This window comes from Paramormyrops kingsleyae, chromosome 13 (assembly GCF_048594095.1).
Source record: "Paramormyrops kingsleyae isolate MSU_618 chromosome 13, PKINGS_0.4, whole genome shotgun sequence".
Taxonomy (NCBI): domain Eukaryota; kingdom Metazoa; phylum Chordata; class Actinopteri; order Osteoglossiformes; family Mormyridae; genus Paramormyrops; species Paramormyrops kingsleyae.
Genome location: NC_132809.1, coordinates 32,866,367 through 32,884,123, shown reverse-complemented (window position 1 = coordinate 32,884,123; position 17,757 = coordinate 32,866,367). Strand labels below are relative to the sequence as shown.

Sequence of the window (17,757 nt, the reverse complement as noted above, 5' to 3'; positions counted from 1 at the left end):
CATAATAGAAAGTGCAGGATGGGAAATTACCTTGACTGATGACGGGATTTAATCTTTAATTATTAAATAGATTTTTTTCACTATTATTATCAGAGGTGGAGATTTCAGGTCCGGAGAGTACAAAACCAGACCAAGATTCTTTCATCCAACCAGTTGAGTACACTGTGACTGTGAGTATTTATACTCAATCTTGGTCTGGATTTGTACTCTCTGGACCTGAAATCTCCACCTCTGATTATTATGTTCCTTCTAATATGATTGACCAGCAAACTAACAGTTGCCTTAGGCTGGTAAATATTTAGTCATTACTATCTGAGATTTTGGTAAACATCAGTAGTCAGTGTAGCAGACAACACACAGTATTAGAACAGATCATATATCACAAATTATATGCTTAATACATAACAATATATCAATAGAGCAACTATATATATATTTCTGTGGGAATTTTTGCTCTCTGACAACAATATGGTTGCACAGAGCCATTCCTGACTTAATTTAGTACAATCAAAAAATTACATTGAATATTCCACTTGTAAAAGTGGGTTTATAAAACCTTATTCTGTAGCAAAGTTTTATGACATTGAAAGCTTAAATAGACTTCCACTTCAGTATTTTAATTTTTAAAAAACTTTTATAAAGTACTGTATACCTCATATTACTAAAGACTAAGCAATGGACTGCCATCCCATCCCATGTTCTTCAGCCTTGTGCTGCACACTGTCTGGGATAGGATAGAAGTGTCCAGAATAAGTGGTTAAACATAACTGAAGTTTTCAACATAACATATAATTTTGAGTATAATGAATGAGAATATGAGTGAGCACGTAACAATTATGAATGTGGGGGTTAATCATTCAGCAAAATACTGATATTATTGTGTGACCATTTCTTTGTTTCCTTACATCCAAATTAACTGCTTTATTTAAGAATTGGGAACTCTAATTATGTTAAACACCAATTTGATTCTGCGTTTCCTTTATTCATGTCCAGAGTCCATGAACAGTCCACCATAATTCCGCCATTTAACTACATTACAAACCTCCTTGCCTTTTACTTGTTTTTCGCAGGGTCCGTATGCTGTTTGACTGTAGTGTGCCATTTAAAAGCTGGAATGAGGAAATATTAATGTGAATAAACCTCTTTAAAAGTCGTTTCCTCTTCCTCTCATTTCATTTGTAGCTCAAGAGTCCTCTCTCTTGCATAATCAAAGGTTATTGGGGGCAAGAACCAAGCATGTTGTACTGGTGTATCTCAATCCTGTCCGTCTCTCTCCCAAACAGCAAGACATCTATGATAGCATCTATGATAAAACTGACATCAAATTTAGGCTCTCTTCCACTTGGAACAGATTGCAATAAAACACTAATGCAAAAATAAAAACTGTTTTTTAAACTGCCCTTTATATGTAGTCCCCTTATTAAATGTGTTTAATGTACTTTAAATATCTATGTATATTTATATGCAAACATCCAACTTCTGTTGAATGGGAACTGGATGGGAAGAGCTTCTATGTAAAAGAAAAAAAAATGTTAAGTCAGTTAAGATCTGACAACAACCGACGGACCCTAGTGGTACGGTGGATTATATAGAATTGGCGTCTTGGACCTGGCAGGCATTTCATAGTTTTTGATCGTCAGCAGTGAGGATCAGTGAGCGAGAGCTCTTGCAGATAAGCACTTAACTCTCCCACATGTCTCTGAGCACAGTCTGCAGAGTCTACTGAGCAAAGACAGAAGTGCTACAGGTTTCTGAGAAGCCCAGGTTCTTTCTGTTTCCTGCTTCCTAGTAGGCAGGGAAGTCTGTGTGGACGGGAGAGACAGACATGATAACATACTGTGTAAAACCAGGCAGAAAAAAAATAATAAAAATGGAGAAAAAAAAATAAACAAATTGATAGGGAAAAGTCTGAAGCCTATGCAGTTAGGTAGAGTTTTCAGTGGCATGCATTGTGGTGGTATCTATACAGGGTGATGTCCAGCTTGTTAGAGGCAGGTTGGGTGCGAGGCTGGAGGGAAGGGGAGGGGGGGTCACGAGTGATTTCATGGGGAGAACATGGTTACCACGGAAATGGATGCGCTGGCCTCATCAGCAGGCTCCCAGCTGGCGAAGGGCTTGGGAAACGTGTCTTGGCAATCAGCAGTCAGGAGGGAGTTTGCATCTGTGCAACCTTGGCTTTCAGCTCCAGGGGGTGGGGGTAGAGGGGGGATCGGTGCATATCGCATCTCTGTATTATGTCTTAAAGGGAACCTACATCGTATCGCCCCAGCTTTTACTGGCTTGCTTTTAATGCCTTTAATGATAAGGAAGATCACACCATATATGTGCCTAAAAGATCACACCATATGTGTGTTGACATGTTGCATTTCTCAGGGTCTAAAGGGATGCCACCAGGTACGCTCAAGGATCTGCCGGGTGCTGGGAAAAGAGACTGAACCAGCTATGTTTATGTGTCCTCTGCCTCTGTGGTCAGTTATGGTCACTTTATTGTCTGATGTATGTCCGCTACTTTAATTATGCTGAACAGTATGCAGCATGAACCCTGCTGTCCATTGTCAGGTAATTAGCTGTGGATAATTATATCTTTTTCATTGCAGTTACCCATGAACTATTATTTAAAAGCCCCCTTTTTCTTCTGATCCTCCTTTAAAATGAGAATAATAATCCAATTCCTGGTATTTGTTTCTGCTGACGGCTCCCGAGATCTATTTGAAAGTTTCCGTGTTAACATGCTGCCTAAGCCTATTCAAAAGGTCAGAAAAAAGTTTGAAATGTGATGCACACAGTGATGCATTATGAGGCCCTGTCAGTGTCCACTGCCAGCAGGCTCCGATTCTGATGACCTTTGTTGGTCTGACGACTTAAAGAGCTCACAATGAGAACGGAATCTCAGATAAATAATTTCCACTGTCTGTCATCCAGATTTGATGTCTGTGGAAGAATGAGCTGTGGAGAGCCACTGAAGGACAGCGTGTGATGCTAACCGTGCTAATGTTTGACATTTATTTGATTAGCTTTTGTGTATGTAGTTCTCTGTGTGTTTGTATATGTGATGTGCGTGTGTGTGTGTGTGTGTGTGTGTGTGTGTGTGTAGTTCTATATACATTAACCCAGGAACAGCAAACTTCAGGTTATGAGGTCGTGTTACTTACCACCTGCCACTACAGCATGTAATTAATGTCCTTCGTCTTTAATATTCTTTAATATTCTTAACATGACTGCAGATTGCATTATGTTTTCTTTCCTGCATTCCTTATTGGATGCCAAGTTTATGTAAATACACATGCCTAATATTTAAGTTTATGTGTAGTCTCTTGTTGGTCTGCGAATGGGTGAAATATTATATGTCATCTTGCTTTTTTTTTTGGGACATTACGAGAGTTAGACTTCACTACAATCTGATAAAGATTGTAACCCTCTCCACAGTTAGCACTCATTTCAATTAAGACTGTAAATAATCATGTGTAAACGCTGTTTTCTTGGTTAAAATAATTTCTATGCAAGTGCAAAAATTATATATCAAATTATTTACTAAGATTATTTTATGATAATACCCCAGATGATTAAATATTTTATACTAAATTTGAAGTGAAGCTTCAAGTTCCACACAAACCTTGCTCCTGAAGGAGAGAAAGAAGTGGAATTTCTTTTACTAAGTGAAACCAAGCACAGAAAACAAATACATTTGATGAACATAATTTTTCACTAAAGCATTACTAAACTGATCATCCGAGAACAGAGGTCTTTTTCAGAATTTCTTAGCAACCTTAGAAAGCATAGTTAACTAAAAAGAGAAAATTAGCCAAGAGCCTCACAAACTCCTGCAGGTGCATCAATCGAGGTTAATCATTATAGTCCCAAAATAAGGCTTGCCTGTCCAAATTATAAACACATAAAAATAACATTTTTCCCTTATTTGGGGGAAAGATACAGTATTTCAGTTGCGCATACAATGTAATGCTGTAATAAAATCTGCAACCCGTTATTGAATTTGACAAACCCACAGTGTCAAAGGGATGACATTCTTGGTAAGATGAAACTATGGAGAAAATTTCTCACCATCAGATCACATGGCCTCAAATTATAGCTTTAGCGAACCTCCGTCTCACATATGCAGTGAACACACTGTGTTAAATTAGGAACAGGGTGTTTTAAGCCCAAACTTGTGGCGGTAGCATAACACAAGGATAAATAGGAAATGTCTACATGCGATAACTGGTTTAAGGCACAGCAGTGTGCAAGTAATTGCCAATTCTGGCCTTGTGGTTGAGGGTTCTGTTATGTATTAGACCCAGATCAAACTACTTCTAGTTCAAAAAAGAAAACTGAATTTAAACAAGCAGTATTTTGCTAATAGAGGTTTTTTTTTTTAGCGAAGGGTTTTTAAAGTTGGCGATTTACACCTATTTCACAGTTATCGAAGTTATGTGTAAATCAGAGTTGTTCTGGAACCTCAGGAGCTAAAATCCAGTAATATATTTTGATTCCTAAAAAGATTTTTTTTTAATTCCAGTTCCATGTGTGCTGTTTTTTTCCCATTTGGATGATAGTTCAGTTCTCACGCAGTTGTTTTTAATGTTGTTTTATTTACTTGATGAATTTTCTATTTGTGTAACTGAAGATGAAAAGTAGGTCACAGATTTTCTGTTCGTCATAGTATTTTTGATGTTTTTAATGGAATTTATTTGTCTGTTAAAATAAGAAAATAATACAAATAATAAATCCACAAGAAGAAGCATTTCTCATCTTGAGAATATTAAATTGCTTTTTGATTACTTATGATGGGATCTAGGGAATTTCTAGTGTTAAATATTTAAAGACAAGAAACTTGGAAATAGAGAAAAGTGATACAGTGTGTTGTTGCTTAGAATGTCACATATTTGTCTTTTAAAAAATCCTACCTACCACAAGCAAAGGGACTCTTAAATACTCTTAATGATGAAAGGCAAGTCCTGGTGATTCAAATATATGATAATATCATTGCTGTAGCCAATTTCAACCCTGACAGAACATGTTTGGGATTAAACGGAACACAGAATAAGGGCAACGCCAAGACGGCCTTCTTCATTAGTGAAGCATATTAATAGTTTGACAGAATAATCAAGCACAATGGTACCAACTTGCTTCCAACAATTAGTAAATTATCTTCCAACTATCATTAAGAGCAGTGGCAGCCTGACGTGTTATTAATTTTTATTCTGAATTGCCACCTTTGAGGGATAACGTAAATAGGAAATAATGTGTAATTATTTCCCAGCAGTCCAGAAGATGGCAACAGTGAGCAGCATCTTCAGCAAAAACCCAATATGCTGAATAACAGATTCAATAATAAATATGACTTAAAACATGTTCTTGGCTTCTTTCATGCTCCATTCATGCTGTTCCTGTGAGTGGGCATTAAAGAGGAACATGACTGTGGAGAAGAGGTTCTCAACCCGAGTCTGATGCATTGTAATCTCTGCTGGTTTTCAGCCTGCCCCAGTCTATGAGGATTCAGGGGCTGTCCTAAATGGGGTAATTTAACCATCTTTCTCACTGCTGAGCAGAGATCATTGGTGCCATGTCCTGTGAACTGCTGATATAATGGCTCCGCTGCTTTCTTTACTTTGATGCAAGCTATTATGTTAAAAGGAGCTATTGTACAACACAATACTGATATTCTATTCAAATAAAAAGTGTTTTGGTTAACATGTATATGTTAATGTTAATTTTGGGTTATATTTTTGTCTTATTTGCCTTACTAGAAAAAATAAGGAGCAAACAAGAATGATGGGGTTCAGTAGATTTCTCAATATTGTATTTGCATTTTTTTGTTTAATATTGGCCTATTTGTGTAGAATTAGGCCTGCCAATAGGCCATTTTTTCAAAATCTCTGGCATCCACTTGGTTTAACATGAAATTTTAGCTGCAATTACCATGCAGCCCTAATTTGATATAATAAAAATCTAATGGCCTGTTGTTGAAGTGATGGCTGTGTTGAGGCTGAACAGTAGGAAAGGAGCCGCAGTGTGTGCAGTAAAGGCAGCTTAGCCTCACTGGAGTGTTCTTTCATTTCCCATCTCCAAACAGCGTAGCCGTTGAGGGAAGACACCGGTGCTGGGAAGGTTCAAGCTCCCTTGTCCTCGTGCTGCACTTCAACACGATTGCGCACCACAAAACCAATAAAAAAATAAGAGGAAAAGGGGGCAGGATGGCACCCGACAAACGGCTAATAAACAAAAACTAATCAGAAATAAACAGGCCCCAATGAGAAGCCACAACAGACGTCGGGTTTGAAGGGATGGAATTAGAAACAGGATCAGGACCAAGTGGACGGTTCAAACTGAGCCGCTGTTTCTGTGCCAACCTGGGATCTGCCATTGATTTAGGTCCTTTGCTTATTTATCACTTGGAACAACTGATATGAATGCAAACTAATTACAAAGTTGGACCCATTTGTAGCTACACATGCCCCCCGTCCATTTCTGCTCTTGTACTATAAAAGGCAGCAGGTTGCCTGGTCTTTTGGATGTTAAAGCTTTTTAGTCTTGTTCTTTTTTTGTTCTGATTGTTTTACAATCTCTTCCTAGATTTTGCTTTTTGTTTTAGAACAGGGGTGGGGAACCTGTTCCATGGAGGGCCGGTGTGGGTGCAGGTTTTTCAGATGACCTCTCAATCAGCCAATAATAAAGCAGTGGTTTTCAACTCCTGTCCTGGGGACCCACTGTGATTGGCTGATTCAGAGGCCACCCCAAAAACCCGCACCCCTCCATGGATCAGGTTCCCCACCCCTGTCTTACAATCTGGAGATGTTTTCCCCCCTTGTCTTGCAAACAGCCTTTCCTTAACTAAAGAGTTACCTTTATTTGTTCTCGCTAACATCCTGGGGAGGTCCCCATTTAATGGCTCCCTTTTGACTTTTGCTGTACCACCGTCGTCCTTCTTGGTGACCGTTGAGGAGAAAGTCAGCCCACCCCCAGGTGACGGACGTGTTTGTTTAGGGGATCGCGGCCCCTTTAAGAGTCTGCCTTTTAAGAGCTTGTCTGCAGCTGGGCTGTAATGTCATTAATCTGTACAAACTTGGTGTGACAGAAGCAGGAGGCTGTGCAGATTGATGACATTTTATTGTTATTGCAGTGGCACTATTAACTGCTGGGGAATTCTGCATCCATCCTTATGTCTTTATACCGGGCTTTAAGCAACAATAAACAACAAATGTAGTGCATTATAGATTTGATGTGGAAGGAGACGGTTATATATTCAAATGGTAATTTTCTTTTCTGTGTTTTAATTCTATTGCAATGTTTGTGAAATGCATTTGTCTCTGAATGGGCAAATCTCGCGCATAGTCATTTTTTGGTCTATTGTAAATCATACCAAAAACAGAGAAACCTGTAATCAGTTAGCTTCCCAGTCTCTTGTATTTTCTACCTATATGCTCAATATGAGGAAATGTCATCAAATATGGTCTTGTTTAAATGAAGCGAGATTGTACCATCATTTCCAAACAAAATCCAATTAAATATCTGGGGTGTCTGAGATCATCACCACTGTTTCCAATACCAAGGGCAGTGGTTTGCTTGAAGTTCAGACCTGATGCCTGTTAGTGGAGTAGGGGAGCCATAAATACCTTAAGCAATTGGTCGGTCAAATAATTGTTCCTTTTTCTTGTGATGATTTTAGCCAGACTGACCGAAGAGTTAAACCCATTAAAAAGGAGAGAATTACATTCACTGTGGAGCAGGACAAGAGGCCTTCCTTTCCTCTCTCTCCTCTTCCTCACCCTGAGTCTCTTTTAGATTTATGCATCACATATTTAATATTCTTCCATCATAGTAGATTCCATCAATTGTCAACTAGCGTTAACGGTTAAAACACAAAGCCTCTGGAATCTGGAGAGCTTTAATGTGTCCACACACTATATCTTCACTTGTCACCTTGGACATATATATAGACATGGCTGATAGGTGGCGCTGTCATTTGAATGTTGAGCTGAAGTGAGATGGGGGGGTGACAGGAGACAACTAGAGTGACTCTCTTTGGTCTGTGTGACACCCCTGATAAGCAACGACGGCCGTGGCATTTTCTCATTAATTATGATAGATGAAAGCATCCTACTTATGCAATCACTCTGGGCAAAAAGTTTGTCAGATTTCTAGGTAACACTGACCTAGAAAACAGGAGCATTTCCACAGACCCTGCCTCCCTGGCACATTTGGGTGATTGGTAGCGGTGTTTAGTGTATTTGTGCTGAGAAGCTGTAAAACCACTTGACTTATGTTATATTTTTTTCAGGAGTTTGTCTAAAGAAGCTGTGTGACTGGGCATGTTGTACAGAATTCTGACATTTATCCATTATTACATGTTTGGCATCCACTGAACAGAACATGCACTCTATTGTGTGTGTGTGTGTGTGTGTGTTTGCATAGATCATATTTGAGGACCAAATTGTCCCCAAAGTGTAGTAAAACCTGAAATTTCCCTACTTTTGGGGACATCTTTTGAGGTCCCCATTTGGATAACCTCAGTTTTATAAAAATCTGTGAATCAAAAAAGTTGTCAAAAGTCTTATATTTGGGTTGGTTATTTATGGTTAAGGTTAGGGATGGGTATGGGGTTAGTTAAGGGTGTCGTGATTGGCATTAGGGTTTTTCCCATAGAAGGTCCCCATTTAGATAGATAGGTACACCAACATGTGTGTGTGTGTGTGTGTGTGTGTGTGTCTGTGAGAATATTATCATGCCTAAATGTTTGTAATCTCTCCAGTTATTCTCTTCTTACACCTTGTCTGGCCTAATTGCTGATGCCCTCTCAGGAAGCATGGGGTTGCTATGTCGATCTTCATCAGTGATAGCATGGCAACAACATCCGACCACCTAGGACCAGACCTGGCAGCAGTCCATTGCTCATCTGCTGAAGGAAGATACCATGTGATGACACAGTAGGGGTGTCTTCTCTGAAAATGCCAGTGACCATTGACATTGAACAATTAGAGATGGGAAAATGTACTTCTACTGTATGTTCTCAGTTCTATGTTGTTATAACGTGTGGGTATAACACCAGATAGTGAAAGGATGTGTGCTGGAGTTTTTAAATGTTTCTAGCGCTCCTATGTGTTACTGATTTCTCAAACATATGAATGCTTTGTGTCTATTAATACATAATTAAATACAAGAAACGACATATCGACAATTACCACCACAATTGCTTTCTTCAGTACAAAACACATCTATTGCCTATTTTCAGAACTTTTATGATTAAATTTCTGCAAATCACATCTGGCAGGCACAGCAGTCCAGATCCTCTCTTTTTTATCAAATCAGTGGGCTTTCTGACACGGGGGTGGCACAGCTGGGGGTGGCTAGCGAATAGTGTTTTTAAGCCAACAGAGAGCCACATAAGCCAAAATTAATGACAACGACAGTGGCAATGTTTGGAGAAATGCCGTGGGATCTGGCTCAGATACGCACAGGTGGGATCCTATAAAAATCTATGAAAACATTGATAAATGTCTGAAATATGTTTGCCTGGCAGTTGATAAGTCATTTATTTTCATTAGCATTTTGTTTAGCTAAGTTCAGGGAAGCCCAACTTCCCCTGTTCCCTAACAGGATCACAGCAACTCACCAACTTACCTACCAATCAACCACTTGAGATCTAAGGATACCGTATGAAAAGAAAACATCCAATTTTAAATTTTGTTTTAACTGCTGCCCTTCCGTTTAACATCAGCCTACTTTCTGGGGATTGACTGCAATGTGGAAGTAAAGCAATAGAAAAAAATGCACAGTCACTGATACATTATCTGCCGCACTTCGCGTTTGACAGAAACTTGCTAAATAGATAAATGTAAATGTCAATCTACTCAAGCACTTTGTATTTTTTTTTTGTTAATTTGCTTTCAAACTGATGCTAAGCACAGATAGGCGTGCTGTCACAGAAACAGAGGACATGGGAGAGAGAAAAGATGGAGGAAGGCAGGATGTTTGGGTAGGCATGAGATCAGATGGGGCAGCCATACAGAGCCCAGGAACTGCTCCCACTGTGTTGTGCGGGTTTTGTCCTGGAGTCTGAAGACATACAGTTAGGCATCTCTAAATTGCTCATAAAACATGACTGTGTATGTGCGGCAGTGTGTATATGTGTATGCTTTGATGAATGACATCCCTTCCAAGGTGTTCATCTTTGTGCCCTATGCTGCCAATGCCCCTTGATCCTTTACTGGATAAGCAGCTAGAGGATATGCAACAATGTATTATTTATTATAAATCCTAACCAATCAAGACCTAGTTCCTAAACACTGCAACTGGCATATTTCCCTTTTCGTCGTCTTTTATTTATAAAAGCCGACTCTGAAGCCCTCTGTGATGTTTTATCTGTTCATCATAAGTCATTTGTCTTTAGCTCTGTCTTTGCATTGTTTTAAATGGAATTGACCTCAGATGAACATCCTGAAATATCTGAGCCACTTCAAATCATTAAGACATATAATTTATGCAAAGCCTTCTGGGTAATTTTTCTGCATGGAATGTGACCTTATTCTATAGTTATTTTTGAATCCAATGCACTCAGAGTAACATACTCACAAAGGAGGATGACCTTAGATTGCTCTCAAAAGGATTTTTATTTTAATATACAGGCACATGGCAATATAATTTCTAGTAAACATTGCTGCTTACAGACTTGTCTTCTAGCAGAGCCCGTTGTCGTTCTCATGTCTCGTTCTCCTGCAGCCTAGGTTTCGCCATGTTTACGATCTCCGCTCTGGCTCCGTATGTTTCTGGAATATGCATCTCCTCTGTCAATCTGCCATCTCGTCGGTATGCATTTGACATGGAGCGGGACGCTATGAGCATGGCGCTCTAAGCAATGATATTTTCCCTCTTCTGATTATGGGCTCATTATTTATTTATTTTTGTCAGTTGAATGTCATGGATAGCGGGGCCTGTCAGATGAGTTGCTCGTGGGTCGATACAAATCAAAAGCTCTGAAGACTCGCACGAGATAATGTGACATAAGGTAGTTCCTTCTCCCCTACCAAAGCATACCAGTCATGCACATCTAAAGCCTGTGGAAAGGCAGAGCCAAAGGTTGGGAGAACAGTGTGTACAATAATTAGGCCATCTGATGCGATCCAACACGCCTGGAGGATGAGATGATAAATACAATTATGTGACAAGGAAAAATAATGAATAAATGGGAATCAAAGGAGGTTGTGGGGAATGTTTCTCTGCATCTGTTTCTTCTGAGACCTGTCAGTCAGATGCCGAGGCTCTTTCTGAGCATGTGCGAGTCCTCCTGTGCAGAATTAGCATACCATTATGCTTCTGTGAGTAACTAACCTTAACTTCAAATGCAAATTTGTTTTGCGGTAATTGTGTATTTTCCAGTTTCCTTGGCTTCACCTTTGACCACTGCTCCCTTTTTTTACTGAAAGATATTCAATAATCTACACGTTAACTTTAAAAATGTCACCCAAACAAAATACCAAAAGCAATACTGTAATATTGCAATGTGTTGAAATACTTAGAGGCTGAAGTAAGCCATATCATCTAATTCTGAATTGTATTTCACTAGAAAAAATACTAAACATTATATAGTATAGCTTGATGTTTAGTATTGTGTTCCATGTTAATACTAGTCCTAATATGCATCTGGATTTTATGACACAAAAAAATGATTGCATCTACAGTATCATTCCAGAATATATGTAGAGATCCTGGAATTCCCATGTCTGAAGAAGTAGCAGGGTGTTGTTTCTGAGGTCAGCATGTGACATGTGCAATGATGAATAGTCCAATTGCTGTGTTTAGTAATCTTGTATAGGCCCCTTTAGCTACTAAAGAGGAGATGCTTGCTTTATATTCATTTTATGTTTGCTTACCTTGTTCAATATACCCCATCTGGAAAAGGCATATGCTGTAAGATGATGCCTTTGGACTTTGGTAACCTATGCAAATAATAAAACATAATTAAAAATTATGCTCGCTGATTTGTCAAGGGAAGTCAATAAAAAATGATACATGCTAAGCTCAGAATGAAATACCCGCTTTATCACACTTAATACTTGGTGCAAAGGATTTCTTGGATTATTTATTATTGGAAGTGAATATGTTTTAAAAAAAGGAATTTTTTTTAAAATGGCAAAAGAAATACGCATACAGTATTAAAGCTTTACGGAAAAAAACTGTGAAGCTGAATTACTGTCACTAAACTGTATATTAATATAAATTGATATGTAAATAGGTTTTACCTTATTTTAAAAGTTTCATCTTGTGGGGCTACAGAGCGTGTGTCATCAGTGAGAAGAAAGATCTGTTCCTCTGTTCAAAACTGATTTATGTCTCTCATATCATATTGGTCACCCACATCAAAGACACAGGCTGTCTATCAGTTGGCACTGTCACTAAGATTCAAGTGAGTGTAGAGTAATTGGTCATGTAGTTGGGGTTTGTGATTAGTGTTGAAATCCTAAAGGCATATTAGGCAGCCCTGACAATCTCTCAGACTGCCCTTTCCGAAGCTTTAGGCATGGTACAGGAGGAAGCTTGTGTGAGACATTGTTCTTTGTGCCACAAAGCACTCTAATCAATGTTGTTGCTGAGAAGCCATTCTCTTCTAGGTTTTTTTTTTTTTTTCCCTACATCATCCAGGTCTATTATTTCCATTATCTATGCAAGGGCTATTTGAATATGTGTCTCTGAAAGAGACACGGCAATCAGACCATAATATCAGTACTGATAAAGCATCTGCAATATCTTGACAGTGACCTTGTGATCTTTCAACATAATTTTAATGCATTTACATGCATTTGGTAAAAGAACGATGCTTATTTCTAAACCAAGCATGATCTTTAGTTTTAAGCCATTGGTTCACAGGGAAGGAACTCTGAAGTTTTAGTCTATATGCCTTAATTTGACTGGGAATGGAAAACAATGACATGTTATGGTTTGGAGAGAACCCTTAATCAGATTGGGGTTGCTATGAGAGGATCTAGTCAATGGACCCTGATCAAATCATAGAGTACTGTCAAGGGATCTAGTCCTTCACACCTAATCACGTAACAAAGCCCCTGAAGAGGATCAACTCCTCCAGTATAAATATATTATGTGAAACAGGTAAAATGCATCAAAATTTACTGGAAGTATACTTACTGACTTAGAGAGACAAGCTGAGTGATGATTTTGAGAGATCTGGTGACGCAGTTCAGCTGGGGGATAGCATGTAACTCGACGTTCAATATTCCAGACAATACAAGCATTCCCCATGTTACAAACAAGATCCGTTCCCTAAGTTTGTCTTTAGGTCAGATTTGTAGCTAAGTCGGAACAGTAGTAATACAGTACCTAATAATAACAATACAGAAATAATACAAGTAACTACAAATAGTACTGTACTGTACTTCAAGCCGACGATCCACTGAAGCAGTAATGTTTTCATGTAGTGCATGCATTCATTAATGCAAACTTTTGTAATATAATAGGCTTTACCGCAGTCAGTTTGTAAGTATGAGTTTAGGAGTCCATAAATCAGATATTCCTAACCTTAAATTAGAGGAACCGGTTAACCATAACTGGTTAAAGCAGAAAAACAAAGCCTACGATGCAGAATAGAACTGGTGGATTCAGGCATTGTTCATTTTCTATTAGTAAAGCGTTACTCTTTATACTTTCATTGAGGGGTTAATGGTACTATTTATAATCTCAGGTGTATTTTTTTTCTTTTTAAATTATAAAGGAAATTGACAGACAGCATTTTAGTTCAGCACCTCAAATGGTTGCAAGAGAGGAAAAAAAACAGACACATTATACTGGCATTATTATACAATCCATTTCAAAAAATAGATTTGCTTAGAGGCCCATTCTCATGGTCTCAAGAAAAATAAATTATAGGGAAGCTCTAAGAAGTAATAGTTCTGAAAGATAAATTCAGGACTGATGAACAAAATGTGTAGAAAGGTATTCATAAGGACTGAGCCCATCTGGTTTTACTGTTTAATTCAGCCATTAATGATCATTGCTGTTCAGTGGCTAATCTTTGCTTAAAACACACCATCAAAAACTTCTCAATAGTTTCATGAAATCAATGTGTTAATGTGCCCAAGAATTGTGTGTCTGTTGAATATATTAACATTTAAACCTTCCTTGTGAATTAAGCCCATATAATTGATGCATATTTTTTCCAGAGACTTTAAATTAGTTTACAGATTGAAATATGTATTGAAGAGCCAGCAATTTTGGTCCTTTTATGTAGAATTTCGTTTTGGTGTATGAGAAATCATAGGTTCACAAACTAAGACCTCACGAACTTAAAAGCTAAAATTTGGACAACAGCAGTCTACTGTAGGTATGAAGGAGATCGTCTCCCCCTCTCCCATGAGAGTGTCAGATGCTTTGCCATGTGTCTGACCAAATATAAATGGTACTACTGAATTTTCCTGTTTGACAACAGCGCTGACAGAGACATAATCAGATGTGACAGGCTCATCAACTTCAAGCTACACCTGACATATAACTGCTAAATATCCACATGGCTTGTCTAATTTCTTCACAAGGACCTGAAGTGAACAGGGAATATTTTGTCGATGTGTGTACATGTCTATATATTTGTGCAGGAGGTTGTTACTCATTGCATTTTGAACATGAAATAGCAATTAAGTAGCCCAATCTCGTTAAATCTCCATTCCACAGAGAGATTTCTACATAGCAAAACATATATCAGCAGATAAATATAAAGAAGTGACAATGATTGTATTGTCTGAGTTACATGTCTTTTTCTCCCAGTTCATTCTGTTTTGTTCATGTGGGCTAATCACTGGCATGTATTTGCTGATTATTGTCACTACAATCAACTAAACTGGTTCATTAGGTCACTAATTATTATGTAGTTTTTGGGAAATAAAAAACTAGTATTTATACCTGCAAGACACTGACTTAATTAAAACCATGTGAAATGATGTGCTAAAGGTTTGGCATCAGATGCAAAGTCAGTGTCGGTAATGCTCATAAAACAAAATTATCTCTTTGATTGCAAAACTTTTTTGTAAGCGGGGTATTACATAGTCATCCCACACTCATGCTTGTGTTGGGCAGATTGTTTTAGGGCAGCAGGCTGGAAACAGAGGCAGAAACAATCGAGAATCTTTCAATGTTGTGTTTATTGTTAAAATGTTCTGAAAATGTCCCCCCACCTCATGGAATTACTAAAACATTACTTTCTCTGACGAACTGTAAACTCAAACAAAGAGTCCCTATCCACGGCTTCTATAAATTCTTTGAAAATGTTTAATAGTATCCATTCACTCAAACCTACTAAGTGTGGAAAAAATGTCAAAGGCACGAAGAAAGACGGGATTGAAAAGACTAATGCAGGAAGACAGATTAGTCATGCAAAAGAGCCCACACAGTCTTTCAGTTTTGCACAATACCACTTTTTATGACTGCCCTATCTCTACAAAGGCTACGTTCAATATATTAAGGATGATACATGGTCAGCTATGTAATCTCTCTTTGATTTCCTGGCCCATACATCCCAGGATACTTTCTTCACCAAAGGAAAGCTTAGCCTAAGCTGTGAGTTCCTTCTATATTGCCATAATCCATGAAAAACATATAATCAGTACAGTACGTTATACAACACAAAATACTATTCCAGTGTACAATTACCTAAAAGACTTTGCAATATTCCTATGTAGTCTTATTGATATATCACTTCAACCTAAGACATTTACCCAACTGCTTTACTCTGATATTTTGTTTATCTGATATTTGTTTTTGTTTATTTTTTTCGCATTACACATACATAAAATTAAAGGATTTTGAAATGTCAGAATGTCTTGAGTAATTAAATATTTACATGCTAGCATGACTTAATAACAGTTCTATGAGTTTTTGTCTTTCAAGAAATGAAATTAAAGTTATATCCTGTATTTCTAATACCCCTCAATCACCAGAATCACGCTTCAGCAAGGCCCAAAAACAAACACCATCCATATCCACCATGTCCCAGGCAAAGATGCAGTCTGATGTTTATTAAACATTATGAGTGCTGCGTATCCTACGATAATTGATTCCCCCACATACAACTATTTACTTCCCCAAGCTGCTCATTTTATCAGTTCTATAACCTTTTAGAAACTGTCTCTGTGGAGAGGATTATTGCCTGGATTCAGATTCATTATGGTGATTGAATCCTTTTCAAAAGAAAACTGCTTAAAGAGGAACATGGCTTCTTTGAGCTGTCCCTCCTGGAAACGTACGGCACGAAGAGTTAAAAAATGCTTGTGTACTTGGCATGATTCAGGCCCATAGATACAATCACACTGTTTGTGACCTTTGTGACTGTTATTCTTCCCTTTCTTATTACCAGATTTTTTTTCAATTGCTATTTGTAGATTTATTTTTGCATTCGTAGATATTTAGAATAGCTAATTAAAATATCTAATGATTAACATTGCAAAAGAGAAGGTATTGTGAAATGGGAAGCTTGTAATCATTGTCAGAATTTAATGCGGGTCTTGTTTACAATAGGAAATTATACAGTATGCATCTGTAATTTTCCTTAATCTCTTTTTTTTAAACTCATAGTGTAGCACCTGGACTTGTGCTATTTATCATGCTTGGGACCGGAATTAGAACATGAATTGCTTTTCTTTTTGCCAGTGACAAGAAGGCCAGATGGCATAAAATAAAAATGGCAAAATTGGAGGACACTGGACTTCTTGTATTCCATCAAAGCGACACATGGCAACGGTAGATTTATTGGTATTTTTACATTATTACATTTTTGCATTAAAGCTTTTCATTTGTGCATTGTTATATTTTTCCCTTAAAGGAGGCATGACGAAAATGTATCCACATAATTGGAGGATAGATTATGCCCTTGATTGTATGTAAGTGTCACGGAAGAGGTGTTTTCCATTCTTCTGTTGTTAAAGGACTGGAAGACGCACTTGAGACTTCTAAAGTCAATGCCAAGGTAACATTAACTCACCACCTCCTACTCAACTCATCCAATCTTCATTTACAGCTTCATATGCCGGCAGAGAAGATACCAATCAGATAGAAAATGATCCAACTGCCTGTTTATTTCTGTACAGGCAGTCACCGGGTTATGAACAAGATATGTTCTATAAGTCTGTCTTTAATTTGAATTTGTAAGAAAGTCGGAAAAGGAACATACAGTTAGTAAAATGTGTACATAGTATATATTTTACCCTTCTATACATATAAAACACCTAAGAAAGTTTTCCAAATACATTAAAACATCTTAAACATAATAATACAGCACACGATGATGATGATGATGATGATGATGATAATAATAATAATAATAATAATTATTATTATTATTATTATTATTAATTAGGCTACTTATTTATGGTACTGTACTATACTCTACCTCAAGCCAACAAACCGCTGAAGTTGTGCAATGTTTTCACGAGCATCACAAAGTAGTGTGTGTATTAATTATTACTATCCATTGTATTTAACCCAAATTTTTATATAGTATGCTTTAGGGCAGTCCATTTGTAAGTATGAGTTGTCTGTAAGTCAGACATTCGTAACCCAGGGAATGCCTGTATCGTATTTTTATTTATAAATAGTAAGGAGTTTTAGTAAGGATGCTATATTAATATCTTCTCATTCAATTTCACAGTAACACGTGGAATTATGTATATCAAATCAATGGTGTAGCTATAAGCATTGTAGAAGCTATGCTAGGAACAGAGTGAGATGGGATTTGAAACACAATATCCCAAACTAAAGGCGTAAACA

The 17,757-nt window shown here is 37.7% G+C and overlaps 1 protein-coding gene across 4 annotated transcripts in view; it reads left to right on the top strand.

Moving 5' to 3' along the window:
* The window catches only part of LOC111849650 (zinc finger protein 536-like), a 181,765-nt gene that overhangs the window by 16,509 nt on the left and 147,499 nt on the right, over positions 1–17,757 (top strand). The window contains exons 4-5 of one of the 4 annotated variants that reach the window (XR_002839604.2): positions 16,642–16,731; positions 16,814–17,290. The exons of 2 other annotated variants lie outside the window; for them this stretch is intronic. The gene's annotated coding sequence lies outside the window, so the exon portion shown is untranslated. Of the gene's footprint in view, positions 1–16,641; positions 17,291–17,757 lie in introns of those variants that run through there. One more of the 4 variants, XR_002839603.2, reaches the window with a different exon arrangement.